Here is a 26,931-nt window from a genome sequence, read left to right as displayed (position 1 = left end):
ATGTAAAAAATACCCATTCAAATCGATCAGTTTTCAACTAGAGAGATTGAGATGTGTCGTATCTGTCTCAAGCCTCCATAACTGTTTATGTTACACCTCCACATCTGCAATGAAAGGTGGTGGAGCTAGAGCGGTGTTAGTCAAACCATGAGACATACCTATAATCGGTCTTCTCACAAAAACATCTGTAGCTTCTGAACCGTTTGACCTACAAATTCGTATGACCACTCCCTGGAAAGGGGAGACCCTCACGAACACGGTGGTGTTCCCAATTTGTCTCTACGTCCCCCACAAGTGTCAGGGGACCCGTCTGAAGTCGGAACCCTTTATGTGCCAACTTCTGTTTGTAGAATCCAAAATCTTTGGGCAACAAACTAATGTGACCCCACTTGTCACAATGTTCTCAGTTTTGCCCTACGTTCCCCACAAGTGTCACGGGACTAATCTGAAGGTAACAGGTACTGATTAAAATGATAGATTTTTTAACCAGGGACCTCTCGCACCCTAAGCCATAATCGTACACCTACACCAACGATCCGTTTGGTCAAAGAATTTTCACTTTCCACAAAAATGACGGTCAGGATATGAATCGATGTCTCCATGTTGCTAGCGAGCTTCACATAGCATTGGTGGTATAGTGGTGAGCATAGCTGCCTTCCAAGCAGTTGACCCGGGTTCGATTCCCGGCCAATGCAGAGCATGAGATATTCACTGGTTTTAGGGGCTGGGTGTAATTTCAAGTGTATTACCTTGGAATCAATCTTCGTGGAAGTCCGATTTGCTCTTACTTTTTGCAGGTTTTCTAAATGAAGTGCGACATTGAGCCAACTAGTGAATATCACAATAGATTAGCTGTCCATCGCCTAAACCATTCAGCCACCTCGTCCTGCGCCCAAGAGGTGGCTGTTTGCGACCAGTGGCCTGAGATCTGCCTGTCTGAGCTTGTTAAAAGATCTGCAAAAGGGCTCATCCGGGATTTGAACCCGGGACCTCTCGCACCCTAAGCGAGAATCATACCCCTAGACCAACGAGCCTTACACAATAACAAAATAGTTTTGCTTTCTGCGGCAATGACAATGAGGATATCCATTGTTCTTGTCCATGGTGCTTGGAAAGATTGAACCTCATGTGAGTGTTTGTGCTATACTTGTGAGCATAGCAGTCTTCCAAACTGTTGACCAGGCTTCAGTTCAAATCTTTTGTATTTCATCTGCTGTGTTTTTCACATTCTGTCTTCTTAAGCCGCGACAGCAAACTGATGATGAGTGTTGACAAATGAATATTGAGCAAAATGAGATCAATTAATATTTTAAAAGAGAAACTGAAAAAATAAAACTTCAAAAAGAATGGAGCTCATTTATTTTGAGTTGACTGATGCATCAGTACGTGAATCAAAGTAAACGAATGTAAAAAATACCCATTCAAATCGATCAGTTTTCAACTAGAGAGATTGAGATGTGTCGTATCTGTCTCAAGCCTCCATAACTGTTTATGTTACACCTCCACATCTGCAATGAAAGGTGGTGGAGCTAGAGCGGTGTTAGTCAAACCATGAGACATACCTATAATCGGTCTTCTCACAAAAACATCTGTAGCTTCTGAACCGTTTGACCTACAAATTCGTATGACCACTCCCTGGAAAGGGGAGACCCTCACGAACACGGTGGTGTTCCCAATTTGTCTCTACGTCCCCCACAAGTGTCAGGGGACCCGTCTGAAGTCGGAACCCTTTATGTGCCAACTTCTGTTTGTAGAATCCAAAATCTTTGGGCAACAAACTAATGTGACCCCACTTGTCACAATGTTCTCAGTTTTGCCCTACGTTCCCCACAAGTGTCACGGGACTAATCTGAAGGTAACAGGTACTGATTAAAATGATAGATTTTTTAACCAGGGACCTCTCGCACCCTAAGCCATAATCGTACACCTACACCAACGATCCGTTTGGTCAAAGAATTTTCACTTTCCACAAAAATGACGGTCAGGATATGAATCGATGTCTCCATGTTGCTAGCGAGCTTCACATAGCATTGGTGGTATAGTGGTGAGCATAGCTGCCTTCCAAGCAGTTGACCCGGGTTCGATTCCCGGCCAATGCAGAGCATGAGATATTCACTAGTTTTAGGGGCTGGGTGTAATTTCAAGTGTATTACCTTGGAATCAATCTTCGTGGAAGTCCGATTTGCTCTTACTTTTTGCAGGTTTTCTAAATGAAGTGCGACATTGAGCCAACTAGTGAATATCACAATAGATTAGCTGTCCATCGCCTAAACCATTCAGCCACCTCGTCCTGCGCCCAAGAGGTGGCTGTTTGCGACCAGTGGCCTGAGATCTGCCTGTCTGAGCTTGTTAAAAGATCTGCAAAAGGGCTCATCCGGGATTTGAACCCGGGACCTCTCGCACCCTAAGCGAGAATCATACCCCTAGACCAACGAGCCTTACACAATAACAAAATAGTTTTGCTTTCTGCGGCAATGACAATGAGGATATCCATTGTTCTTGTCCATGGTGCTTGGAAAGATTGAACCTCATGTGAGTGTTTGTGCTATACTTGTGAGCATAGCAGTCTTCCAAACTGTTGACCAGGCTTCAGTTCAAATCTTTTGTATTTCATCTGCTGTGTTTTTCACATTCTGTCTTCTTAAGCCGCGACAGCAAACTGATGATGAGTGTTGACAAATGAATATTGAGCAAAATGAGATCAATTAATATTTTAAAAGAGAAACTGAAAAAATAAAACTTCAAAAAGAATGGAGCTCATTTATTTTGAGTTGACTGATGCATCAGTACGTGAATCAAAGTAAACGAATGTAAAAAATACCCATTCAAATCGATCAGTTTTCAACTAGAGAGATTGAGATGTGTCGTATCTGTCTCAAGCCTCCATAACTGTTTATGTTACACCTCCACATCTGCAATGAAAGGTGGTGGAGCTAGAGCGGTGTTAGTCAAACCATGAGACATACCTATAATCGGTCTTCTCACAAAAACATCTGTAGCTTCTGAACCGTTTGACCTACAAATTCGTATGACCACTCCCTGGAAAGGGGAGACCCTCACGAACACGGTGGTGTTCCCAATTTGTCTCTACGTCCCCCACAAGTGTCAGGGGACCCGTCTGAAGTCGGAACCCTTTATGTGCCAACTTCTGTTTGTAGAATCCAAAATCTTTGGGCAACAAACTAATGTGACCCCACTTGTCACAATGTTCTCAGTTTTGCCCTACGTTCCCCACAAGTGTCACGGGACTAATCTGAAGGTAACAGGTACTGATTAAAATGATAGATTTTTTAACCAGGGACCTCTCGCACCCTAAGCCATAATCGTACACCTACACCAACGATCCGTTTGGTCAAAGAATTTTCACTTTCCACAAAAATGACGGTCAGGATATGAATCGATGTCTCCATGTTGCTAGCGAGCTTCACATAGCATTGGTGGTATAGTGGTGAGCATAGCTGCCTTCCAAGCAGTTGACCCGGGTTCGATTCCCGGCCAATGCAGAGCATGAGATATTCACTAGTTTTAGGGGCTGGGTGTAATTTCAAGTGTATTACATTGGAATCAATCTTCGTGGAAGTCCGATTTGCTCTTACTTTTTGCAGGTTTTCTAAATGAAGTGCGACATTGAGCCAACTAGTGAATATCACAATAGATTAGCTGTCCATCGCCTAAACCATTCAGCCACCTCGTCCTGCGCCCAAGAGGTGGCTGTTTGCGACCAGTGGCCTGAGATCTGCCTGTCTGAGCTTGTTAAAAGATCTGCAAAAGGGCTCATCCGGGATTTGAACCCGGGACCTCTCGCACCCTAAGCGAGAATCATACCCCTAGACCAACGAGCCTTACACAATAACAAAATAGTTTTGCTTTCTGCGGCAATGACAATGAGGATATCCATTGTTCTTGTCCATGGTGCTTGGAAAGATTGAACCTCATGTGAGTGTTTGTGCTATACTTGTGAGCATAGCAGTCTTCCAAACTGTTGACCAGGCTTCAGTTCAAATCTTTTGTATTTCATCTGCTGTGTTTTTCACATTCTGTCTTCTTAAGCCGCGACAGCAAACTGATGATGAGTGTTGACAAATGAATATTGAGCAAAATGAGATCAATTAATATTTTAAAAGAGAAACTGAAAAAATAAAACTTCAAAAAGAATGGAGCTCATTTATTTTGAGTTGACTGATGCATCAGTACGTGAATCAAAGTAAACGAATGTAAAAAATACCCATTCAAATCGATCAGTTTTCAACTAGAGAGATTGAGATGTGTCGTATCTGTCTCAAGCCTCCATAACTGTTTATGTTACACCTCCACATCTGCAATGAAAGGTGGTGGAGCTAGAGCGGTGTTAGTCAAACCATGAGACATACCTATAATCGGTCTTCTCACAAAAACATCTGTAGCTTCTGAACCGTTTGACCTACAAATTCGTATGACCACTCCCTGGAAAGGGGAGACCCTCACGAACACGGTGGTGTTCCCAATTTGTCTCTACGTCCCCCACAAGTGTCAGGGGACCCGTCTGAAGTCGGAACCCTTTATGTGCCAACTTCTGTTTGTAGAATCCAAAATCTTTGGGCAACAAACTAATGTGACCCCACTTGTCACAATGTTCTCAGTTTTGCCCTACGTTCCCCACAAGTGTCACGGGACTAATCTGAAGGTAACAGGTACTGATTAAAATGATAGATTTTTTAACCAGGGACCTCTCGCACCCTAAGCCATAATCGTACACCTACACCAACGATCCGTTTGGTCAAAGAATTTTCACTTTCCACAAAAATGACGGTCAGGATATGAATCGATGTCTCCATGTTGCTAGCGAGCTTCACATAGCATTGGTGGTATAGTGGTGAGCATAGCTGCCTTCCAAGCAGTTGACCCGGGTTCGATTCCCGGCCAATGCAGAGCATGAGATATTCACTAGTTTTAGGGGCTGGGTGTAATTTCAAGTGTATTACCTTGGAATCAATCTTCGTGGAAGTCCGATTTGCTCTTACTTTTTGCAGGTTTTCTAAATGAAGTGCGACATTGAGCCAACTAGTGAATATCACAATAGATTAGCTGTCCATCGCCTAAACCATTCAGCCACCTCGTCCTGCGCCCAAGAGGTGGCTGTTTGCGACCAGTGGCCTGAGATCTGCCTGTCTGAGCTTGTTAAAAGATCTGCAAAAGGGCTCATCCGGGATTTGAACCCGGGACCTCTCGCACCCTAAGCGAGAATCATACCCCTAGACCAACGAGCCTTACACAATAACAAAATAGTTTTGCTTTCTGCGGCAATGACAATGAGGATATCCATTGTTCTTGTCCATGGTGCTTGGAAAGATTGAACCTCATGTGAGTGTTTGTGCTATACTTGTGAGCATAGCAGTCTTCCAAACTGTTGACCAGGCTTCAGTTCAAATCTTTTGTATTTCATCTGCTGTGTTTTTCACATTCTGTCTTCTTAAGCCGCGACAGCAAACTGATGATGAGTGTTGACAAATGAATATTGAGCAAAATGAGATCAATTAATATTTTAAAAGAGAAACTGAAAAAATAAAACTTCAAAAAGAATGGAGCTCATTTATTTTGAGTTGACTGATGCATCAGTACGTGAATCAAAGTAAACGAATGTAAAAAATACCCATTCAAATCGATCAGTTTTCAACTAGAGAGATTGAGATGTGTCGTATCTGTCTCAAGCCTCCATAACTGTTTATGTTACACCTCCACATCTGCAATGAAAGGTGGTGGAGCTAGAGCGGTGTTAGTCAAACCATGAGACATACCTATAATCGGTCTTCTCACAAAAACATCTGTAGCTTCTGAACCGTTTGACCTACAAATTCGTATGACCACTCCCTGGAAAGGGGAGACCCTCACGAACACGGTGGTGTTCCCAATTTGTCTCTACGTCCCCCACAAGTGTCAGGGGACCCGTCTGAAGTCGGAACCCTTTATGTGCCAACTTCTGTTTGTAGAATCCAAAATCTTTGGGCAACAAACTAATGTGACCCCACTTGTCACAATGTTCTCAGTTTTGCCCTACGTTCCCCACAAGTGTCACGGGACTAATCTGAAGGTAACAGGTACTGATTAAAATGATAGATTTTTTAACCAGGGACCTCTCGCACCCTAAGCCATAATCGTACACCTACACCAACGATCCGTTTGGTCAAAGAATTTTCACTTTCCACAAAAATGACGGTCAGGATATGAATCGATGTCTCCATGTTGCTAGCGAGCTTCACATAGCATTGGTGGTATAGTGGTGAGCATAGCTGCCTTCCAAGCAGTTGACCCGGGTTCGATTCCCGGCCAATGCAGAGCATGAGATATTCACTGGTTTTAGGGGCTGGGTGTAATTTCAAGTGTATTACCTTGGAATCAATCTTCGTGGAAGTCCGATTTGCTCTTACTTTTTGCAGGTTTTCTAAATGAAGTGCGACATTGAGCCAACTAGTGAATATCACAATAGATTAGCTGTCCATCGCCTAAACCATTCAGCCACCTCGTCCTGCGCCCAAGAGGTGGCTGTTTGCGACCAGTGGCCTGAGATCTGCCTGTCTGAGCTTGTTAAAAGATCTGCAAAAGGGCTCATCCGGGATTTGAACCCGGGACCTCTCGCACCCTAAGCGAGAATCATACCCCTAGACCAACGAGCCTTACACAATAACAAAATAGTTTTGCTTTCTGCGGCAATGACAATGAGGATATCCATTGTTCTTGTCCATGGTGCTTGGAAAGATTGAACCTCATGTGAGTGTTTGTGCTATACTTGTGAGCATAGCAGTCTTCCAAACTGTTGACCAGGCTTCAGTTCAAATCTTTTGTATTTCATCTGCTGTGTTTTTCACATTCTGTCTTCTTAAGCCGCGACAGCAAACTGATGATGAGTGTTGACAAATGAATATTGAGCAAAATGAGATCAATTAATATTTTAAAAGAGAAACTGAAAAAATAAAACTTCAAAAAGAATGGAGCTCATTTATTTTGAGTTGACTGATGCATCAGTACGTGAATCAAAGTAAACGAATGTAAAAAATACCCATTCAAATCGATCAGTTTTCAACTAGAGAGATTGAGATGTGTCGTATCTGTCTCAAGCCTCCATAACTGTTTATGTTACACCTCCACATCTGCAATGAAAGGTGGTGGAGCTAGAGCGGTGTTAGTCAAACCATGAGACATACCTATAATCGGTCTTCTCACAAAAACATCTGTAGCTTCTGAACCGTTTGACCTACAAATTCGTATGACCACTCCCTGGAAAGGGGAGACCCTCACGAACACGGTGGTGTTCCCAATTTGTCTCTACGTCCCCCACAAGTGTCAGGGGACCCGTCTGAAGTCGGAACCCTTTATGTGCCAACTTCTGTTTGTAGAATCCAAAATCTTTGGGCAACAAACTAATGTGACCCCACTTGTCACAATGTTCTCAGTTTTGCCCTACGTTCCCCACAAGTGTCACGGGACTAATCTGAAGGTAACAGGTACTGATTAAAATGATAGATTTTTTAACCAGGGACCTCTCGCACCCTAAGCCATAATCGTACACCTACACCAACGATCCGTTTGGTCAAAGAATTTTCACTTTCCACAAAAATGACGGTCAGGATATGAATCGATGTCTCCATGTTGCTAGCGAGCTTCACATAGCATTGGTGGTATAGTGGTGAGCATAGCTGCCTTCCAAGCAGTTGACCCGGGTTCGATTCCCGGCCAATGCAGAGCATGAGATATTCACTGGTTTTAGGGGCTGGGTGTAATTTCAAGTGTATTACCTTGGAATCAATCTTCGTGGAAGTCCGATTTGCTCTTACTTTTTGCAGGTTTTCTAAATGAAGTGCGACATTGAGCCAACTAGTGAATATCACAATAGATTAGCTGTCCATCGCCTAAACCATTCAGCCACCTCGTCCTGCGCCCAAGAGGTGGCTGTTTGCGACCAGTGGCCTGAGATCTGCCTGTCTGAGCTTGTTAAAAGATCTGCAAAAGGGCTCATCCGGGATTTGAACCCGGGACCTCTCGCACCCTAAGCGAGAATCATACCCCTAGACCAACGAGCCTTACACAATAACAAAATAGTTTTGCTTTCTGCGGCAATGACAATGAGGATATCCATTGTTCTTGTCCATGGTGCTTGGAAAGATTGAACCTCATGTGAGTGTTTGTGCTATACTTGTGAGCATAGCAGTCTTCCAAACTGTTGACCAGGCTTCAGTTCAAATCTTTTGTATTTCATCTGCTGTGTTTTTCACATTCTGTCTTCTTAAGCCGCGACAGCAAACTGATGATGAGTGTTGACAAATGAATATTGAGCAAAATGAGATCAATTAATATTTTAAAAGAGAAACTGAAAAAATAAAACTTCAAAAAGAATGGAGCTCATTTATTTTGAGTTGACTGATGCATCAGTACGTGAATCAAAGTAAACGAATGTAAAAAATACCCATTCAAATCGATCAGTTTTCAACTAGAGAGATTGAGATGTGTCGTATCTGTCTCAAGCCTCCATAACTGTTTATGTTACACCTCCACATCTGCAATGAAAGGTGGTGGAGCTAGAGCGGTGTTAGTCAAACCATGAGACATACCTATAATCGGTCTTCTCACAAAAACATCTGTAGCTTCTGAACCGTTTGACCTACAAATTCGTATGACCACTCCCTGGAAAGGGGAGACCCTCACGAACACGGTGGTGTTCCCAATTTGTCTCTACGTCCCCCACAAGTGTCAGGGGACCCGTCTGAAGTCGGAACCCTTTATGTGCCAACTTCTGTTTGTAGAATCCAAAATCTTTGGGCAACAAACTAATGTGACCCCACTTGTCACAATGTTCTCAGTTTTGCCCTACGTTCCCCACAAGTGTCACGGGACTAATCTGAAGGTAACAGGTACTGATTAAAATGATAGATTTTTTAACCAGGGACCTCTCGCACCCTAAGCCATAATCGTACACCTACACCAACGATCCGTTTGGTCAAAGAATTTTCACTTTCCACAAAAATGACGGTCAGGATATGAATCGATGTCTCCATGTTGCTAGCGAGCTTCACATAGCATTGGTGGTATAGTGGTGAGCATAGCTGCCTTCCAAGCAGTTGACCCGGGTTCGATTCCAGGCCAATGCAGAGCATGAGATATTCACTGGTTTTAGGGGCTGGGTGTAATTTCAAGTGTATTACATTGGAATCAATCTTCGTGGAAGTCCAATTTGCTCTTCCTTTTTGCAGGTTTTCTAAATGAAGTGCGACATTGAGCCAACTAGTGAATATCACAATAGATTAGCTGTCCATCGCCTAAACCATTCAGCCACCTCGTCCTGCGCCCAAGAGGTGGCTGTTTGCGACCAGTGGCCTGAGATCTGCCTGTCTGAGCTTGTTAAAAGATCTGCAAAAGGGCTCATCCGGGATTTGAACCCGGGACCTCTCGCACCCTAAGCGAGAATCATACCCCTAGACCAACGAGCCTTACACAATAACAAAATAGTTTTGCTTTCTGCGGCAATGACAATGAGGATATCCATTGTTCTTGTCCATGGTGCTTGGAAAGATTGAACCTCATGTGAGTGTTTGTGCTATACTTGTGAGCATAGCAGTCTTCCAAACTGTTGACCAGGCTTCAGTTCAAATCTTTTGTATTTCATCTGCTGTGTTTTTCACATTCTGTCTTCTTAAGCCGCGACAGCAAACTGATGATGAGTGTTGACAAATGAATATTGAGCAAAATGAGATCAATTAATATTTTAAAAGAGAAACTGAAAAAATAAAACTTCAAAAAGAATGGAGCTCATTTATTTTGAGTTGACTGATGCATCAGTACGTGAATCAAAGTAAACGAATGTAAAAAATACCCATTCAAATCGATCAGTTTTCAACTAGAGAGATTGAGATGTGTCGTATCTGTCTCAAGCCTCCATAACTGTTTATGTTACACCTCCACATCTGCAATGAAAGGTGGTGGAGCTAGAGCGGTGTTAGTCAAACCATGAGACATACCTATAATCGGTCTTCTCACAAAAACATCTGTAGCTTCTGAACCGTTTGACCTACAAATTCGTATGACCACTCCCTGGAAAGGGGAGACCCTCACGAACACGGTGGTGTTCCCAATTTATCTCTACGTCCCCCACAAGTGTCAGGGGACCCGTCTGAAGTCGGAACCCTTTATGTGCCAACTTCTGTTTGTAGAATCCAAAATCTTTGGGCAACAAACTAATGTGACCCCACTTGTCACAATGTTCTCAGTTTTGCCCTACGTTCCCCACAAGTGTCACGGGACTAATCTGAAGGTAACAGGTACTGATTAAAATGATAGATTTTTTAACCAGGGACCTCTCGCACCCTAAGCCATAATCGTACACCTACACCAACGATCCGTTTGGTCAAAGAATTTTCACTTTCCACAAAAATGACGGTCAGGATATGAATCGATGTCTCCATGTTGCTAGCGAGCTTCACATAGCATTGGTGGTATAGTGGTGAGCATAGCTGCCTTCCAAGCAGTTGACCCGGGTTCGATTCCCGGCCAATGCAGAGCATGAGATATTCACTAGTTTTAGGGGCTGGGTGTAATTTCAAGTGTATTACCTTGGAATCAATCTTCGTGGAAGTCCGATTTGCTCTTACTTTTTGCAGGTTTTCTAAATGAAGTGCGACATTGAGCCAACTAGTGAATATCACAATAGATTAGCTGTCCATCGCCTAAACCATTCAGCCACCTCGTCCTGCGCCCAAGAGGTGGCTGTTTGCGACCAGTGGCCTGAGATCTGCCTGTCTGAGCTTGTTAAAAGATCTGCAAAAGGGCTCATCCGGGATTTGAACCCGGGACCTCTCGCACCCTAAGCGAGAATCATACCCCTAGACCAACGAGCCTTACACAATAACAAAATAGTTTTGCTTTCTGCGGCAATGACAATGAGGATATCCATTGTTCTTGTCCATGGTGCTTGGAAAGATTGAACCTCATGTGAGTGTTTGTGCTATACTTGTGAGCATAGCAGTCTTCCAAACTGTTGACCAGGCTTCAGTTCAAATCTTTTGTATTTCATCTGCTGTGTTTTTCACATTCTGTCTTCTTAAGCCGCGACAGCAAACTGATGATGAGTGTTGACAAATGAATATTGAGCAAAATGAGATCAATTAATATTTTAAAAGAGAAACTGAAAAAATAAAACTTCAAAAAGAATGGAGCTCATTTATTTTGAGTTGACTGATGCATCAGTACGTGAATCAAAGTAAACGAATGTAAAAAATACCCATTCAAATCGATCAGTTTTCAACTAGAGAGATTGAGATGTGTCGTATCTGTCTCAAGCCTCCATAACTGTTTATGTTACACCTCCACATCTGCAATGAAAGGTGGTGGAGCTAGAGCGGTGTTAGTCAAACCATGAGACATACCTATAATCGGTCTTCTCACAAAAACATCTGTAGCTTCTGAACCGTTTGACCTACAAATTCGTATGACCACTCCCTGGAAAGGGGAGACCCTCACGAACACGGTGGTGTTCCCAATTTGTCTCTACGTCCCCCACAAGTGTCAGGGGACCCGTCTGAAGTCGGAACCGTTATGTGCCACTTCTGTTTGTAGAATCCAAAATCTTTGGGCAACAAACTAATGTGACCCCACTTGTCACAATGTTCTCAGTTTTGCCCTACGTTCCCCCAAGTGTCAGGGGACCCGTCTGAAGTCGGAACCCTTTATGTGCCACTTCTGTTTGTAGAATCAAAATCTTGGGCAACAAACTAATGTGACCCCACTTGTCACAATGTTCTCAGTTTTGCCCTACGTTCCCCACAAGTGTCACGGGACTAATCTGAAGGTAACAGGTACTGATTAAAATGATAGATTTTTTAACCAGGGACCTCTCGCACCCTAAGCCATAATCGTACACCTACACCAACGATCCGTTTGGTCAAAGAATTTTCACTTTCCACAAAAATGACGGTCAGGATATGAATCGATGTCTCCATGTTGCTAGCGAGCTTCACATAGCATTGGTGGTATAGTGGTGAGCATAGCTGCCTTCCAAGCAGTTGACCCGGGTTCGATTCCCGGCCAAGGCAGAGCATGAGATATTCACTAGTTTTACGGGCTGGGTGTAATTTCAAGTGTATTACCTTGGAATCAATCTTCGTGGAAGTCCGATTTGCTCTTACTTTTTGCAGGTTTTCTAAATGAAGTGCGACATTGAGCCAGCTAGTGAATATCACAATAGATTAGCTGTCCATCGCCTAAACCATTCAGCCACCTCGTCCTGCACCCAAGAGGTGGCTGTTTGCGACCAGTGGCCTGAGATCTGCCTGTCTGAGCTTGTTAAAAGATCTGCAAAAGGGCTCATCCGGGATTTGAACCCGGGACCTCTCGCACCCTAAGCGAGAATCATACCCCTAGACCAACGAGCCTTACACAATAACAAAATAGTTTTGCTTTCTGCGGCAATGACAATGAGGATATCCATTGTTCTTGTCCATGGTGCTTGGAAAGATTGAACCTCATGTGAGTGTTTGTGCTATACTTGTGAGCATAGCAGTCTTCCAAACTGTTGACCAGGCTTCAGTTCAAATCTTTTGTATTTCATCTGCTGTGTTTTTCACATTCTGTCTTCTTAAGCCGCGACAGCAAACTGATGATGAGTGTTGACAAATGAATATTGAGCAAAATGAGATCAATTAATATTTTAAAAGAGAAACTGAAAAAATAAAACTTCAAAAAGAATGGAGCTCATTTATTTTGAGTTGACTGATGCATCAGTACGTGAATCAAAGTAAACGAATGTAAAAAATACCCATTCAAATCGATCAGTTTTCAACTAGAGAGATTGAGATGTGTCGTATCTGTCTCAAGCCTCCATAACTGTTTATGTTACACCTCCACATCTGCAATGAAAGGTGGTGGAGCTAGAGCGGTGTTAGTCAAACCATGAGACATACCTATAATCGGTCTTCTCACAAAAACATCTGTAGCTTCTGAACCGTTTGACCTACAAATTCGTATGACCACTCCCTGGAAAGGGGAGACCCTCACGAACACGGTGGTGTTCCCAATTTGTCTCTACGTCCCCCACAAGTGTCAGGGGACCCGTCTGAAGTCGGAACCCCTTTATGTGGCCAACTTCTGTTTGTAGAATCCAAAATCTTTGGGCAACAAACTAATGTGACCCCACTTGTCACAATGTTCTCAGTTTTGCCCTACGTTCCCCACAAGTGTCACGGGACTAATCTGAAGGTAACAGGTACTGATTAAAATGATAGATTTTTTAACCAGGGACCTCTCGCACCCTAAGCCATAATCGTACACCTACACCAACGATCCGTTTGGTCAAAGAATTTTCACTTTCCACAAAAATGACGGTCAGGATATGAATCGATGTCTCCATGTTGCTAGCGAGCTTCACATAGCATTGGTGGTATAGTGGTGAGCATAGCTGCCTTCCAAGCAGTTGACCCGGGTTCGATTCCCGGCCAATGCAGAGCATGAGATATTCACTAGTTTTACGGGCTGGGTGTAATTTCAAGTGTATTACCTTGGAATCAATCTTCGTGGAAGTCCGATTTGCTCTTACTTTTTGCAGGTTTTCTAAATGAAGTGCGACATTGAGCCAGCTAGTGAATATCACAATAGATTAGCTGTCCATCGCCTAAACCATTCAGCCACCTCGTCCTGCACCCAAGAGGTGGCTGTTTGCGACCAGTGGCCTGAGATCTGCCTGTCTGAGCTTGTTAAAAGATCTGCAAAAGGGCTCATCCGGGATTTGAACCCGGGACCTCTCGCACCCTAAGCGAGAATCATACCCCTAGACCAACGAGCCTTACACAATAACAAAATAGTTTTGCTTTCTGCGGCAATGACAATGAGGATATCCATTGTTCTTGTCCATGGTGCTTGGAAAGATTGAACCTCATGTGAGTGTTTGTGCTATACTTGTGAGCATAGCAGTCTTCCAAACTGTTGACCAGGCTTCAGTTCAAATCTTTTGTATTTCATCTGCTGTGTTTTTCACATTCTGTCTTCTTAAGCCGCGACAGCAAACTGATGATGAGTGTTGACAAATGAATATTGAGCAAAATGAGATCAATTAATATTTTAAAAGAGAAACTGAAAAAATAAAACTTCAAAAAGAATGGAGCTCATTTATTTTGAGTTGACTGATGCATCAGTACGTGAATCAAAGTAAACGAATGTAAAAAATACCCATTCAAATCGATCAGTTTTCAACTAGAGAGATTGAGATGTGTCGTATCTGTCTCAAGCCTCCATAACTGTTTATGTTACACCTCCACATCTGCAATGAAAGGTGGTGGAGCTAGAGCGGTGTTAGTCAAACCATGAGACATACCTATAATCGGTCTTCTCACAAAAACATCTGTAGCTTCTGAACCGTTTGACCTACAAATTCGTATGACCACTCCCTGGAAAGGGGAGACCCTCACGAACACGGTGGTGTTCCCAATTTGTCTCTACGTCCCCCACAAGTGTCAGGGGACCCGTCTGAAGTCGGAACCCTTTATGTGGCCAACTTCTGTTTGTAGAATCCAAAATCTTTGGGCAACAAACTAATGTGACCCCACTTGTCACAATGTTCTCAGTTTTGCCCTACGTTCCCCACAAGTGTCACGGGACTAATCTGAAGGTAACAGGTACTGATTAAAATGATAGATTTTTTAACCAGGGACCTCTCGCACCCTAAGCCATAATCGTACACCTACACCAACGATCCGTTTGGTCAAAGAATTTTCACTTTCCACAAAAATGACGGTCAGGATATGAATCGATGTCTCCATGTTGCTAGCGAGCTTCACATAGCATTGGTGGTATAGTGGTGAGCATAGCTGCCTTCCAAGCAGTTGACCCGGGTTCGATTCCCGGCCAATGCAGAGCATGAGATATTCACTAGTTTTACGGGCTGGGTGTAATTTCAAGTGTATTACCTTGGAATCAATCTTCGTGGAAGTCCGATTTGCTCTTACTTTTTGCAGGTTTTCTAAATGAAGTGCGACATTGAGCCAGCTAGTGAATATCACAATAGATTAGCTGTCCATCGCCTAAACCATTCAGCCACCTCGTCCTGCACCCAAGAGGTGGCTGTTTGCGACCAGTGGCCTGAGATCTGCCTGTCTGAGCTTGTTAAAAGATCTGCAAAAGGGCTCATCCGGGATTTGAACCCGGGACCTCTCGCACCCTAAGCGAGAATCATACCCCTAGACCAACGAGCCTTACACAATAACAAAATAGTTTTGCTTTCTGCGGCAATGACAATGAGGATATCCATTGTTCTTGTCCATGGTGCTTGGAAAGATTGAACCTCATGTGAGTGTTTGTGCTATACTTGTGAGCATAGCAGTCTTCCAAACTGTTGACCAGGCTTCAGTTCAAATCTTTTGTATTTCATCTGCTGTGTTTTTCACATTCTGTCTTCTTAAGCCGCGACAGCAAACTGATGATGAGTGTTGACAAATGAATATTGAGCAAAATGAGATCAATTAATATTTTAAAAGAGAAACTGAAAAAATAAAACTTCAAAAAGAATGGAGCTCATTTATTTTGAGTTGACTGATGCATCAGTACGTGAATCAAAGTAAACGAATGTAAAAAATACCCATTCAAATCGATCAGTTTTCAACTAGAGAGATTGAGATGTGTCGTATCTGTCTCAAGCCTCCATAACTGTTTATGTTACACCTCCACATCTGCAATGAAAGGTGGTGGAGCTAGAGCGGTGTTAGTCAAACCATGAGACATACCTATAATCGGTCTTCTCACAAAAACATCTGTAGCTTCTGAACCGTTTGACCTACAAATTCGTATGACCACTCCCTGGAAAGGGGAGACCCTCACGAACACGGTGGTGTTCCCAATTTGTCTCTACGTCCCCCACAAGTGTCAGGGGACCCGTCTGAAGTCGGAACCCTTTATGTGCCAACTTCTGTTTGTAGAATCCAAAATCTTTGGGCAACAAACTAATGTGACCCCACTTGTCACAATGTTCTCAGTTTTGCCCTACGTTCCCCACAAGTGTCACGGGACTAATCTGAAGGTAACAGGTACTGATTAAAATGATAGATTTTTTAACCAGGGACCTCTCGCACCCTAAGCCATAATCGTACACCTACACCAACGATCCGTTTGGTCAAAGAATTTTCACTTTCCACAAAAATGACGGTCAGGATATGAATCGATGTCTCCATGTTGCTAGCGAGCTTCACATAGCATTGGTGGTATAGTGGTGAGCATAGCTGCCTTCCAAGCAGTTGACCCGGGTTCGATTCCCGGCCAATGCAGAGCATGAGATATTCACTAGTTTTACGGGCTGGGTGTAATTTCAAGTGTATTACCTTGGAATCAATCTTCGTGGAAGTCCGATTTGCTCTTACTTTTTGCAGGTTTTCTAAATGAAGTGCGACATTGAGCCAGCTAGTGAATATCACAATAGATTAGCTGTCCATCGCCTAAACCATTCAGCCACCTCGTCCTGCGCCCAAGAGGTGGCTGTTTGCGACCAGTGGCCTGAGATCTGCCTGTCTGAGCTTGTTAAAAGATCTGCAAAAGGGCTCATCCGGGATTTGAACCCGGGACCTCTCGCACCCTAAGCGAGAATCATACCCCTAGACCAACGAGCCTTACACAATAACAAAATAGTTTTGCTTTCTGCGGCAATGACAATGAGGATATCCATTGTTCTTGTCCATGGTGCTTGGAAAGATTGAACCTCATGTGAGTGTTTGTGCTATACTTGTGAGCATAGCAGTCTTCCAAACTGTTGACCAGGCTTCAGTTCAAATCTTTTGTATTTCATCTGCTGTGTTTTTCACATTCTGTCTTCTTAAGCCGCGACAGCAAACTGATGATGAGTGTTGACAAATGAATATTGAGCAAAATGAGATCAATTAATATTTTAAAAGAGAAACTGAAAAAATAAAACTTCAAAAAGAATGGAGCTCATTTATTTTGAGTTGACTGATGCATCAGTACGTGAATCAAAGTAAACGAATGTAAAAAATACCCATTCAAATCGATCAGTTTTCAACTAGAGAGATTGAGATGTGTCGTATCTGTCTCAAGCCTCCATAACTGTTTATGTTACACCTCCACATCTGCAATGAAAGGTGGTGGAGCTAGAGCGGTGTTAGTCAAACCATGAGACATACCTATAATCGGTCTTCTCACAAAAACATCTGTAGCTTCTGAACCGTTTGACCTACAAATTCGTATGACCACTCCCTGGAAAGGGGAGACCCTCACGAACACGGTGGTGTTCCCAATTTGTCTCTACGTCCCCCACAAGTGTCAGGGGACCCGTCTGAAGTCGGAACCCTTTATGTGCCAACTTCTGTTTGTAGAATCCAAAATCTTTGGGCAACAAACTAATGTGACCCCACTTGTCACAATGTTCTCAGTTTTGCCCTACGTTCCCCACAAGTGTCACGGGACTAATCTGAAGGTAACAGGTACTGATTAAAATGATAGATTTTTTAACCAGGGACCTCTCGCACCCTAAGCCATAATCGTACACCTACACCAACGATCCGTTTGGTCAAAGAATTTTCACTTTCCACAAAAATGACGGTCAGGATATGAATCGATGTCTCCATGTTGCTAGCGAGCTTCACATAGCATTGGTGGTATAGTGGTGAGCATAGCTGCCTTCCAAGCAGTTGACCCGGGTTCGATTCCCGGCCAATGCAGAGCATGAGATATTCACTAGTTTTACGGGCTGGGTGTAATTTCAAGTGTATTACATTGGAATCAATCTTCGTGGAAGTCCGATTTGCTCTTACTTTTTGCAGGTTTTCTAAATGAAGTGCGACATTGAGCCAACTAGTGAATATCACAATAGATTAGCTGTCCATCGCCTAAACCATTCAGCCACCTCGTCCTGCGCCCAAGAGGTGGCTGTTTGCGACCAGTGGCCTGAGATCTGCCTGTCTGAGCTTGTTAAAAGATCTGCAAAAGGGCTCGTCGGGGATTTGAACCCGGGACCTCTCGCACCCTAAGCGAGAATCATACCCCTAGACCAACGAGCCTTACACAATAACAAAATAGTTTTGCTTTCTGCGGCAATGACAATGAGGATATCCATTGTTCTTGTCCATGGTGCTTGGAAAGATTGAACCTCATGTGAGTGTTTGTGCTATACTTGTGAGCATAGCAGTCTTCCAAACTGTTGACCAGGCTTCAGTTCAAATCTTTTGTATTTCATCTGCTGTGTTTTTCACATTCTGTCTTCTTAAGCCGCGACAGCAAACTGATGATGAGTGTTGACAAATGAATATTGAGCAAAATGAGATCAATTAATATTTTAAAAGAGAAACTGAAAAAATAAAACTTCAAAAAGAATGGAGCTCATTTATTTTCAGTTGACTGATGCATCAGTACGTGAATCAAAGTAAACGAATGTAAAAAATACCCATTCAAATCGATCAGTTTTCAACTAGAGAGATTGAGATGTGTCGTATCTGTCTCAAGCCTCCATAACTGTTTATGTTACACCTCCACATATGCAATGAAAGGTGGTGGAGCTAGAGCGGTGTTAGTCAAACCATGAGACATACCTATAATCGGTCTTCTCACAAAAACATCTGTAGCTTCTGAACCGTTTGACCTACAAATTCGTATGACCACTCCCTGGAAAGGGGAGACCCTCACGAACACGGTGGTGTTCTCAATTTGGTTAAAAAATCTATCATTTTAATCAGTACCTGTTACCTTCAGATTAGTCCCGTGACACTTGTGGGGAACGTAGGTCAAAACTGAGAACATTGTGACAAGTGGGGTAACATTAGTTTGTAGCCCAAAGATTTTGGATTCTACAAACAGAAGTTGGCACATAAAGGGTTCCGACTTAACCTCTATGGGCTAGGTGTGACGCTTGCGTCCCACCTACTCAACAGCCAGTGTAATCCCGTGGCGCGATATTAAAATACCTTAGAAATGCTATTACTTCAATTTCTCAAACATATGACTATTTTACACCATTTTAAAGACAAGACTCTCCTTTATCTAACCACACTGTCCGATTTCAAAAAGGCTTTACAGCGAAAGCAAAACATTAGATTATGTCAGCAGAGTACCCAGCCAGAAATAATCAGACACCCATTTTTCAAGCTAGCATATAATGTCACAAAAAACAAAACCACAGTTAAATGCAGCACTAACCTTTGATGATCTTCATCAGATGACAACCCTAGGACATTATGTTATACAATACATGCATGTTTTGTTCAATCAAGTTCATATTTATATCAAAAACCAGCTTTTTACATTAGCATGTGACGTTCAGAACTAGCATACCCCCCGCAAACTTCCGGGGAATTTGCTAACAATTTACTAAATTACTCACGATAAACGTTCACAAAAAGCATAACAATTATTTTAAGAATTGATATGTCCGATTTTAAAATAGCTTTTTGGTGAAAGCACATTTTGCAATATTCTAAGTACATAGCCCAGCCATCACGGGCTAGCTATTTAGACACCCGGCAAGTTTAGCACTCACCAATATCAGATTTACTATCATAAAAGTTTGATTACCTTTTGTTGTCTTCGTCAGAATGCACTCCCAGGACTGCTACTTCAATAACAAATGTTGGTTTGGTCCAAAATAATCCATCGTTATATCCGAATAGCGGCGTTTTGTTCGTGCGTCCCAGACACTCTCCGAATGGTAAAGAAGGGTCGCGCGCATGGCGCAATTCGTGACAAAAAAATTCTAAATATTCCATTACCGTACTTCGAAGCATGTCAACCGCTGTTTAAAATCAATTTTTATGCAATTTATCTCGTAAAAAAGCGATAATATTCCGACCGGGACTCTCCTTTTCGGCAAACAGAGGAAAAAAAATCACAAAGACGGGGGCAGCCAGGGCACGCGCCTAAGCCCACAGTCCCTTGATCGGCCACTTGAGAAAGGCGATAATGTGTTTCAGCCTGGGGCTGGGATGACGACATTCTGTTTTTTCCCGGGCTCTGAGCGCCCATGGAAGACGTAGGAAGTGTCACGTTAGAGCAGAGATCCTTTGTAAAAGATAGAGATGGCAAAGAAGTTCAAGAAATGGTCAGACAGGCCACTTCCTGTAAAGGAATCTCTCAGGTTTTGACCTGCCATTTGAGTTCTGTTATACTCACAGACACCATTCAAACAGTTTTAGAAACTTTGGAGTGTTTTCTATCCAAAGCCAATAATTATATGCATATTCTAGTTACTGGGCAGGAGTAGTAACCAGATTAAATCGGGTACGTTTTTTATCCAGCCGTGAAAATACTGCCCCCTAGCCATAACAGGTTAATCAACGCGAGCTTATGACCCGCGCTTACTGGGAATTCCTCGTTCATGGGAAATAATTGCAATCCCCAATCCCTATCACGAGTGGGGTTCAGCGGGGTACCCACGCCTCTCGGCGAAGGGTAGACACACGCTAATCCGCTCAGTGTGGCGCGCGTGCAGCCCCGGACATCTAAGGGCATCACAGACCTGTTATTGCTCAATCTCGTGTGGCTGAACGCCACTTGTCCCTCTAAGAAGTTGGACGCCGACCGCTTGGGGCCGCATAACTAGGTAACGAACGAGACTCCGGCATGCTATCGGAATTAACCAGACAAATCGCTCCAACTAAGAACGTTCATGCACCACCACCCACAGAATCGAGAAAGAGCTATCAATCTGTCAATCCTTTCCGTGTCCGGGCCGGGTGAGGTTTCCCGTGTTGAGTCAAATTAAGCCGCAGGCTCCACTCCTGGTGGTGCCCTTCCGTCAATTCCTTTAAGTTTCAGCTTTGCAACCATACTCCCACCGGAACCCAAAGACTTTGGTTTCCCGGACGCTGCCCGGCGGGTCATGGGAATAACGCCGCCGGATCGCTAGTTGGCATCGTTTATGGTCGGAACTACGACGGTATCTGATCGTCTTCGAACCTCCGACTTTCATTCTTGATTAACCTGTTAGGGCTAGGGGGCAGTATTGACACGGCTGGATAAAAAAACATACCCGATTTAATCTGGTTACCACTCCTACCCAGTAACTAGAATATGCATATACTTATTACATATGGATAGAAAACACCCTAAATTTTCTAAAACTGTTTGAATGGTGTCTGTGAGTATAACAGAACTCATTTGGCAGGCAAAACCCTGAGACATTTTCTGACAGGAAGTGGATACCTGATGTGTTGTATTACCTTTAAACCTATCCCATTGAAAAACACAGGGGCTGAGGAATATTTTGGCACTTCCTATTGCTTCCACTAGATGTCACCAGCCTTTACAAAGTGTTTTGAGTCTTCTGGATGGAGATCTGACCGAACAAGAGCCATGGAACGATGATGGCCCATTAGACACCTGGCGCGCGAGTTCATGTTGGGTACCCTCGTTCCAATACGTTATAAAAGAGTATGCATTCGTCCACCTTGAATATTATTCATGTTCTGGTTAAAAAAGGCCCTAATGATTTATGCTATACAACGTTTGACATGTTTGAACGAACGTAAATATATTTTTTCCCCTCGTTCATGACGAGAAGTCCGGCTGGCTTAGATCATGTGCTAACAAGACGGAGATTTTTGGACATAAATGATGAGCTTTTTTGAACAAAACTACATTCGTTATGGACCTGTGATACCTGGAAGTGACATCTGATGAAGAGAATCAAAGGTAATGGATTATTTACATAGTATTTTCGATTTTAGATCTCCCCAACATGACGTCTAGTCTGTATCGCAACGAGTATTTTTCTGGGCGCAGTGCTCAGATTATTGCAAAGTGTGATTTCCCAGTAAGGTTATTTTTAAATCTGGCAAGTTGATTGGGTTCAAGAGATGTAAATCTATAATTCTTTAAATGACAATATAATATTTTACCAATGTTTTCTAATTTTAATTATTTAATTTGTGGTGTTGACTTGACTGCCGGTTATTGGAGGGAAACGATTTCCTCAACATCAATGCCATAGTAAAACGCTGTTTTTGGATATAAATATGAACTTGATAGAACTAAAAATGCATGCATTGTCTAACATAATGTCCTAGGAGTGTCATCTGATGGAGACCATAAAACCAGCTAAAATGATGCACTAACCTTTTACAATCTACATCAGATGACACTCCTAGGACATTATGTTAGACAATGCATGCATTGCATGCAAGTTCATATTTATATCCAAAAACAGCGTTTTACTATGGCATTGATGTTGAGGAAATCGTTTCCCTCCAATAACCGGCAGTCAAGTCAAAACTCAAAACACTTTGTAAAGGCTGGTGACATCTAGTGGAAGCAATAGGAAGTGCCAAAACATTAATCAACCCCTGTGTGTTTCAATGGCATAGGCTTAAAGGTAATTCAACACATCAGGTATCCACTTCCTGTCAGAAAATGTCTCAGGGTTTTGCCTGCCAAATGAGTTCTGTTATACTCACAGACACCATTCAAACAGTTTTAGAAACTTTAGGGTGTTTTCTATCCATATATAATAAGTATATGCATATTCTAGTTACTGGGTAGGATTAGTAACCAGATTAAATCGGGTACGTTTTTTTATCCAGCCGTGAAAATACTGCCCCCTAGCCCCAACAGGTTAAGAGCATCGAGGGGGCGCCGAGAGGCAGGGGCTGGGACAGGCGGTAGCTCGCCTCGCGGCGGACCGCCAGCTCAATCCCGAGATCAAACTACGAGCTTTTTAACTGCAGCAACTTTAAGATACGCTATTGGAGCTGGAATTACCGCGGCTGCTGGCACCAGACTTGCCCTCCAATGGATCCTCGTTAAAGGATTTAAAGTGTACTCATTCCAATTACAGGGCCTCGAAAGAGTCCTGTATTGTTATTTTTCGTCACTACCTCCCCGAGTTGGGAGTGGGTAATTTGCGCGCCTGCTGCCTTCCTTGGATGTGGTAGCCGTTTCTCAGGCTCCCTCTCCGGAATCGAACCCTGATTCCCCGTTACCCGTGGTCACCATGGTAGGCATAGAAAGTACCATCGAAAGTTGATAGGGCAGACATTCGAATGAGATGTCACCGTCACAAAGGGCGCGCGATCGGCTCGAGGTTATCTAGAGTCACCAAAGCTGCCGGGGCAACTGAGATTGGCCCGCATGGGTTTTGGGTCTGATAAATGCACGCATCCCCGGAGGTCAACGCTCGTCTGCATGTATTAGCTCTAGAATTGCCACAGTTATCCAAGTAACGTTGGAGCGATCAAACTGATTTAATGAGCCATTCGCAGTTTCACTGTACCGGCCGTGTGTACTTAGACTTGCATGGCTTAATCTTTGAGACAAGCATATGCTACTGGCAGGATCAACCAGGTAGCCACTCACAACATAGAGGTTGTACCTGGGCACACTAAGCGGAGAACATCCAGGGACCACTCCTATCCCGTGAGGGGAGGAGGCCCTAGGTCAATCCACCGTGCGCCCAGTGGGAGGCCCTGAACTGCCCGTGGCCGGAGCCACAGGTGCTGGGGCACCGCTTAAACAGGTATCTTGTCTTAGCTGGAGGGTTTATTCGGAACGCCATCAAGGTTGATAAAAGACAGGGTTTGAGAAATACATGTGTTTCTGGCGCCGGTACGGCATGGGTGAACGTCATCCGCCTGCATCGCTACCTGGGTACTCCACTCCCCGAACCGGAACACCAATGTAGGGCCACTGAGACAGATGGGTCAGCTAGATCTCGCACGAACGGAGCGCGGCTGAAACTTGTCATCAAGGCGGGGATAACCGTCTCCGACAGGGGCTCCCCCGATAGAGGCAATTCCACGTGGGGCGGGAGGAACCGTCCGTCTGAACACCGACCAAAGGGCGGCCGACAGGGGCCCTCCCAGGTGGAAATAGAATGCAAATTGGTCAGAAGATGTAAAACAGGCTCGACAACAGAGGACAACCATGGAAACGCAACGTGTGGCAAGCTGGGACAAGAACCATGGTCATGGAGGACCCAAACCCACAAGGTGATAGCTGGAATAGAGCACCTGCCCAGGACAGAGCTCAATATCCTCCCACCACCAAGCTGGGAAAATCGGATCAATACTTAGGACCAATCGGGGGATATGGTCCAAAGTACCCACGGTTCTGAGGGGCTTGTAACCCTCAAAAGTGTCCATAAAGCTCTCCCTATTCGGCCTGAGTAGTAGCCATCAATCGGTCGCCGAAGGGATATGGACCGAACTACCATGGTTCCGAGGGACAAGCAACCCTCAGAAGTGTCCGTTTCGCATTTATTATATCGGACTAGTAGTTTGCCACTATCCCTGAGCTTCTAGGCCATGGAAGTCTTGTTGTCAAAAACCAGGTTTCTGATTTCGCGCCGGTACCCGTCTGCCCCACACGGGTATGACTGTGTAAAGACGGGAATACAGAAACTACCGATCTCCACTGTGTTAGTGTGACAGGTTAAAGGAAATACTCATAGCCTGTTATACATTAAAAAGTATTAGTAAGTTCATAGTATGTGAGGATCTTAAAACATCTAAGGTTAAAAAGATCATGCATTCTGTATTAGTTGATAGAGATTGATAACATTCATAATTGTGTTAAAGTTCAAATCCATCAAGAGTACAAAAGGTAAGAATTGTAAAAGGAATGTGTAAACGTTATATTGATTACTTTATTTTGTGCAGTGCACAGCCCAGCTCATACTGGCGCAAAGAGTTTAAAATTTCAGGTCAGATAGGTTAACCGGGCCAGAAAGATAAACTGATTTTTTCCAGCCTTGCCCATCAGATCGAGAATGGACTTAACAGAGGCTATCCTGAGGTAGAAATAGTAGACGCAGTAGTCAGGGCTATTTCTCCAGGCTCACAGCTACGCAGCTACTTGGAGGGTAAACCCCAGCTAACTCTTCCCACACTTAGATGTATCCTGCGTTCCCACTTCCAAGAGAAGAGTGCAACAGAGCTTTACAAACAGCTAGCCTCAGAAGCACTGCATAGCAAGGAGACCCCTCAAAGCTTCCTGATGCGCGTCTTAGATTTGTGGCAGAAAGTACTGTTTGCATCCCAGGAGTCAGAATCAGGGCTTAAGTATGACCCTGCTCTAGTCCAGCGCATGTGTTTACACACAGTCCTTACAGGTCTCCAGAGTGACAGTATCAGGATAGACATGCAGCCTCTCCTGCTAGATAGCGAAACATCAGATGAGGTTTTGCTAGAGAAGCTTAACATTGCTTGTGCTAATGAGATAGAAAGATGAAACAAAAGGCGGTTTAATTCCCCACAGCCTGCTACAACGGTAAGTGTAGTCCAGTTAGAAGATACGCCATCTGCAAAGTGCCCTGTGAAGGAAGCCAAAGCTAAGATACCCGCAGAACTGTTAACAGAGTTAGCTGAACTTAAGACAGGTGTAGCTTCTCTAAAAGGTCTCAGTGCAGAGATTGCTCAGATTAAGGAGACATTACAGCAGGCTATGTTTCAGTCACCGCCTTGTGTCTATGCCCCACCTCCAGTTAGGAGGCCAGATAGGGACCCCCAGCCACCTGTTTCCCATCAGCAGTATTACAGCAACTACAGTCAGCCCCAAGCACCTGACTCTGCTCAGCATCAATATGCACCTAACCTGTATACCAACCGCTCTGCTCAAGCTCCAAGTAGGAGTTTTGTCTGCCAGCAGGCCAGAACAGATGCACGCTGCACACACTGCTTCCGATGTGGGAGTGGAGAACATTTTCAAGCTGGATGTAAAATCCGGGGGAGTCAGACCATCAAGAGAGGCCCCTTTAAACGGGGAAGGGTTACCGCTGAGGGACGAGTGTTAACCGTAGCTACCAAAAAGTCCCAGAAATGTGCAAATTGTGCCCGAGAAGATTCATTTGAGAACCTGAAACAATGTTCATCATGTACAGAGACACTGTACTGTTCCAAAGTATGTCAAAACCAACATTGGACTAAACATAGGGAAAAATGCACTCATCTGAAAATTGACTCTACCAGGGAAAGGTTTTCCTGCACAGAGGAAAATGCCCACTCTTTACCATCCCTAGCTCAAGGTTGCCACCCCCGTAAGGTCACCTCGCTAGTCGGCAGACAGTGCCTTATTGAGTGTCACCTGAATCACAGGGTTCAATTCTTGGGCCAACTCTTTTCTCTGTATACATAAATGATGTCGCTCTTGCTGCTGGTGAATCTCTGCTGACAGCATTTGTGACCCCATGGGGACTCAATGAGTGGATACGTATGCCATTCGGCCTCATGAACGCTCCTGCAGATTTTCAGCGGTGTATGGAGGAGTGTTTGGAAGGGCTCCGGGATAACATCTGCATTCCTTATCTGGACGACACGCTAGTTTTCAGTAAAACATTCGACAGCCATGTGAATGATGTGCGAAAATTTTTGCAGCGTCTCAGAGAGTATGGCATTAAACTCAAACCAATTAAGTGTGATCTCTTTAAACCCCAGGTCCGTTATTTGGGCAGAATAGTGTCTGCAGAGGGCAGCCGAGTTGACCCAGCCGATTTTGAAGCAGTAAGAGCATTGAAAGAAATCAGACCAGAGACTGTGGGCCAGCTCAGAAAAATGCTTGGTTTACTCACTTACTACTGACAGTACATCAAAGACTTTTCTAGGAGGGCCAGCTGCCTGTATGACCTCCTGAAAGCAGATTCAGAGAAATTACCTCACCACCCACGGAAAACAAAAACAAAGAAAGTAAGTAATGTGGTGCCCTCAAACAGGCCAATCCTGTGGACTGACCAGCATCAACAGGCACTTGAACAGCTGATTGAGTGTTTGCTTCACCCACCAGTCTTAGGTTTCCCTGATTTCACTCAGCCATTTGTTGTACACACTGATGCGTCACACCAAGGCTTGGGAGCAGTTCTGTATCAACAGCAAGATGGGAAGCTTAGGGTCATTGCTTATGGCTCTCGAACCTTAACAGCAGCTGAGAAGAACTATCACTACCACTCGGGCAAGCTAGAATTTCTAGCTCTAAAATGGGCAATCACTGATAAGTTCCGTG

The 26,931-nt window shown here is 43.9% G+C and overlaps 26 non-coding genes and 1 pseudogene across 26 annotated transcripts; 13 read left to right on the top strand and 14 right to left on the bottom strand.

Moving 5' to 3' along the window:
- The first annotated feature begins 623 nt into the window (after positions 1–623).
- Positions 624–695, top strand: trnag-ucc (transfer RNA glycine (anticodon UCC)). The gene has a single exon. It is a non-coding gene; the product is annotated as a tRNA-Gly (tRNA).
- Positions 696–962: 267 nt separating this feature from the next.
- trnap-agg (transfer RNA proline (anticodon AGG)) lies at positions 963–1,034 on the bottom strand. Its single transcript has one exon. It is a non-coding gene; the product is annotated as a tRNA-Pro (tRNA).
- A 993-nt stretch (positions 1,035–2,027) lies between these two features.
- trnag-ucc (transfer RNA glycine (anticodon UCC)) lies at positions 2,028–2,099 on the top strand. Its single transcript has one exon. It is a non-coding gene; the product is annotated as a tRNA-Gly (tRNA).
- Positions 2,100–2,366: 267 nt separating this feature from the next.
- Positions 2,367–2,438, bottom strand: trnap-agg (transfer RNA proline (anticodon AGG)). The gene has a single exon. It is a non-coding gene; the product is annotated as a tRNA-Pro (tRNA).
- A 993-nt stretch (positions 2,439–3,431) lies between these two features.
- On the top strand, positions 3,432–3,503 carry trnag-ucc (transfer RNA glycine (anticodon UCC)). Its single transcript has one exon. It is a non-coding gene; the product is annotated as a tRNA-Gly (tRNA).
- A 267-nt stretch (positions 3,504–3,770) lies between these two features.
- Positions 3,771–3,842, bottom strand: trnap-agg (transfer RNA proline (anticodon AGG)). The gene has a single exon. It is a non-coding gene; the product is annotated as a tRNA-Pro (tRNA).
- A 993-nt stretch (positions 3,843–4,835) lies between these two features.
- On the top strand, positions 4,836–4,907 carry trnag-ucc (transfer RNA glycine (anticodon UCC)). Its single transcript has one exon. It is a non-coding gene; the product is annotated as a tRNA-Gly (tRNA).
- Positions 4,908–5,174: 267 nt separating this feature from the next.
- trnap-agg (transfer RNA proline (anticodon AGG)) lies at positions 5,175–5,246 on the bottom strand. The gene has a single exon. It is a non-coding gene; the product is annotated as a tRNA-Pro (tRNA).
- A 993-nt stretch (positions 5,247–6,239) lies between these two features.
- trnag-ucc (transfer RNA glycine (anticodon UCC)) lies at positions 6,240–6,311 on the top strand. The gene has a single exon. It is a non-coding gene; the product is annotated as a tRNA-Gly (tRNA).
- Positions 6,312–6,578: 267 nt separating this feature from the next.
- On the bottom strand, positions 6,579–6,650 carry trnap-agg (transfer RNA proline (anticodon AGG)). The gene has a single exon. It is a non-coding gene; the product is annotated as a tRNA-Pro (tRNA).
- Positions 6,651–7,643: 993 nt separating this feature from the next.
- trnag-ucc (transfer RNA glycine (anticodon UCC)) lies at positions 7,644–7,715 on the top strand. The gene has a single exon. It is a non-coding gene; the product is annotated as a tRNA-Gly (tRNA).
- Positions 7,716–7,982: 267 nt separating this feature from the next.
- On the bottom strand, positions 7,983–8,054 carry trnap-agg (transfer RNA proline (anticodon AGG)). The gene has a single exon. It is a non-coding gene; the product is annotated as a tRNA-Pro (tRNA).
- Positions 8,055–9,047: 993 nt separating this feature from the next.
- Positions 9,048–9,119, top strand: trnag-ucc (transfer RNA glycine (anticodon UCC)). The gene has a single exon. It is a non-coding gene; the product is annotated as a tRNA-Gly (tRNA).
- Positions 9,120–9,386: 267 nt separating this feature from the next.
- On the bottom strand, positions 9,387–9,458 carry trnap-agg (transfer RNA proline (anticodon AGG)). The gene has a single exon. It is a non-coding gene; the product is annotated as a tRNA-Pro (tRNA).
- Positions 9,459–10,451: 993 nt separating this feature from the next.
- On the top strand, positions 10,452–10,523 carry trnag-ucc (transfer RNA glycine (anticodon UCC)). Its single transcript has one exon. It is a non-coding gene; the product is annotated as a tRNA-Gly (tRNA).
- A 267-nt stretch (positions 10,524–10,790) lies between these two features.
- Positions 10,791–10,862, bottom strand: trnap-agg (transfer RNA proline (anticodon AGG)). The gene has a single exon. It is a non-coding gene; the product is annotated as a tRNA-Pro (tRNA).
- Positions 10,863–11,984: 1,122 nt separating this feature from the next.
- trnag-ucc (transfer RNA glycine (anticodon UCC)) lies at positions 11,985–12,056 on the top strand. The gene has a single exon. It is a non-coding gene; the product is annotated as a tRNA-Gly (tRNA).
- A 267-nt stretch (positions 12,057–12,323) lies between these two features.
- trnap-agg (transfer RNA proline (anticodon AGG)) lies at positions 12,324–12,395 on the bottom strand. Its single transcript has one exon. It is a non-coding gene; the product is annotated as a tRNA-Pro (tRNA).
- Positions 12,396–13,390: 995 nt separating this feature from the next.
- Positions 13,391–13,462, top strand: trnag-ucc (transfer RNA glycine (anticodon UCC)). Its single transcript has one exon. It is a non-coding gene; the product is annotated as a tRNA-Gly (tRNA).
- A 267-nt stretch (positions 13,463–13,729) lies between these two features.
- Positions 13,730–13,801, bottom strand: trnap-agg (transfer RNA proline (anticodon AGG)). Its single transcript has one exon. It is a non-coding gene; the product is annotated as a tRNA-Pro (tRNA).
- Positions 13,802–14,795: 994 nt separating this feature from the next.
- trnag-ucc (transfer RNA glycine (anticodon UCC)) lies at positions 14,796–14,867 on the top strand. Its single transcript has one exon. It is a non-coding gene; the product is annotated as a tRNA-Gly (tRNA).
- A 267-nt stretch (positions 14,868–15,134) lies between these two features.
- On the bottom strand, positions 15,135–15,206 carry trnap-agg (transfer RNA proline (anticodon AGG)). The gene has a single exon. It is a non-coding gene; the product is annotated as a tRNA-Pro (tRNA).
- A 993-nt stretch (positions 15,207–16,199) lies between these two features.
- trnag-ucc (transfer RNA glycine (anticodon UCC)) lies at positions 16,200–16,271 on the top strand. The gene has a single exon. It is a non-coding gene; the product is annotated as a tRNA-Gly (tRNA).
- A 267-nt stretch (positions 16,272–16,538) lies between these two features.
- Positions 16,539–16,610, bottom strand: trnap-agg (transfer RNA proline (anticodon AGG)). The gene has a single exon. It is a non-coding gene; the product is annotated as a tRNA-Pro (tRNA).
- A 993-nt stretch (positions 16,611–17,603) lies between these two features.
- On the top strand, positions 17,604–17,675 carry trnag-ucc (transfer RNA glycine (anticodon UCC)). The gene has a single exon. It is a non-coding gene; the product is annotated as a tRNA-Gly (tRNA).
- Positions 17,676–17,942: 267 nt separating this feature from the next.
- On the bottom strand, positions 17,943–18,014 carry trnap-agg (transfer RNA proline (anticodon AGG)). Its single transcript has one exon. It is a non-coding gene; the product is annotated as a tRNA-Pro (tRNA).
- A 2,215-nt stretch (positions 18,015–20,229) lies between these two features.
- Positions 20,230–23,286, bottom strand: LOC145866124 (uncharacterized; annotated as a pseudogene).
- Positions 23,287–26,931: the final 3,645 nt, after the last annotated feature.

Source organism: Salmo salar, unplaced genomic scaffold (genome assembly GCF_965601325.2).
Source record: "Salmo salar unplaced genomic scaffold, fSalSal1 ptg000135l, whole genome shotgun sequence".
Taxonomy (NCBI): Eukaryota; Metazoa; Chordata; class Actinopteri; order Salmoniformes; family Salmonidae; genus Salmo; species Salmo salar.
The sequence above is the reverse complement of the archived record's forward strand: the minus strand, read 5'-3'. Positions and strand labels throughout refer to the sequence as shown.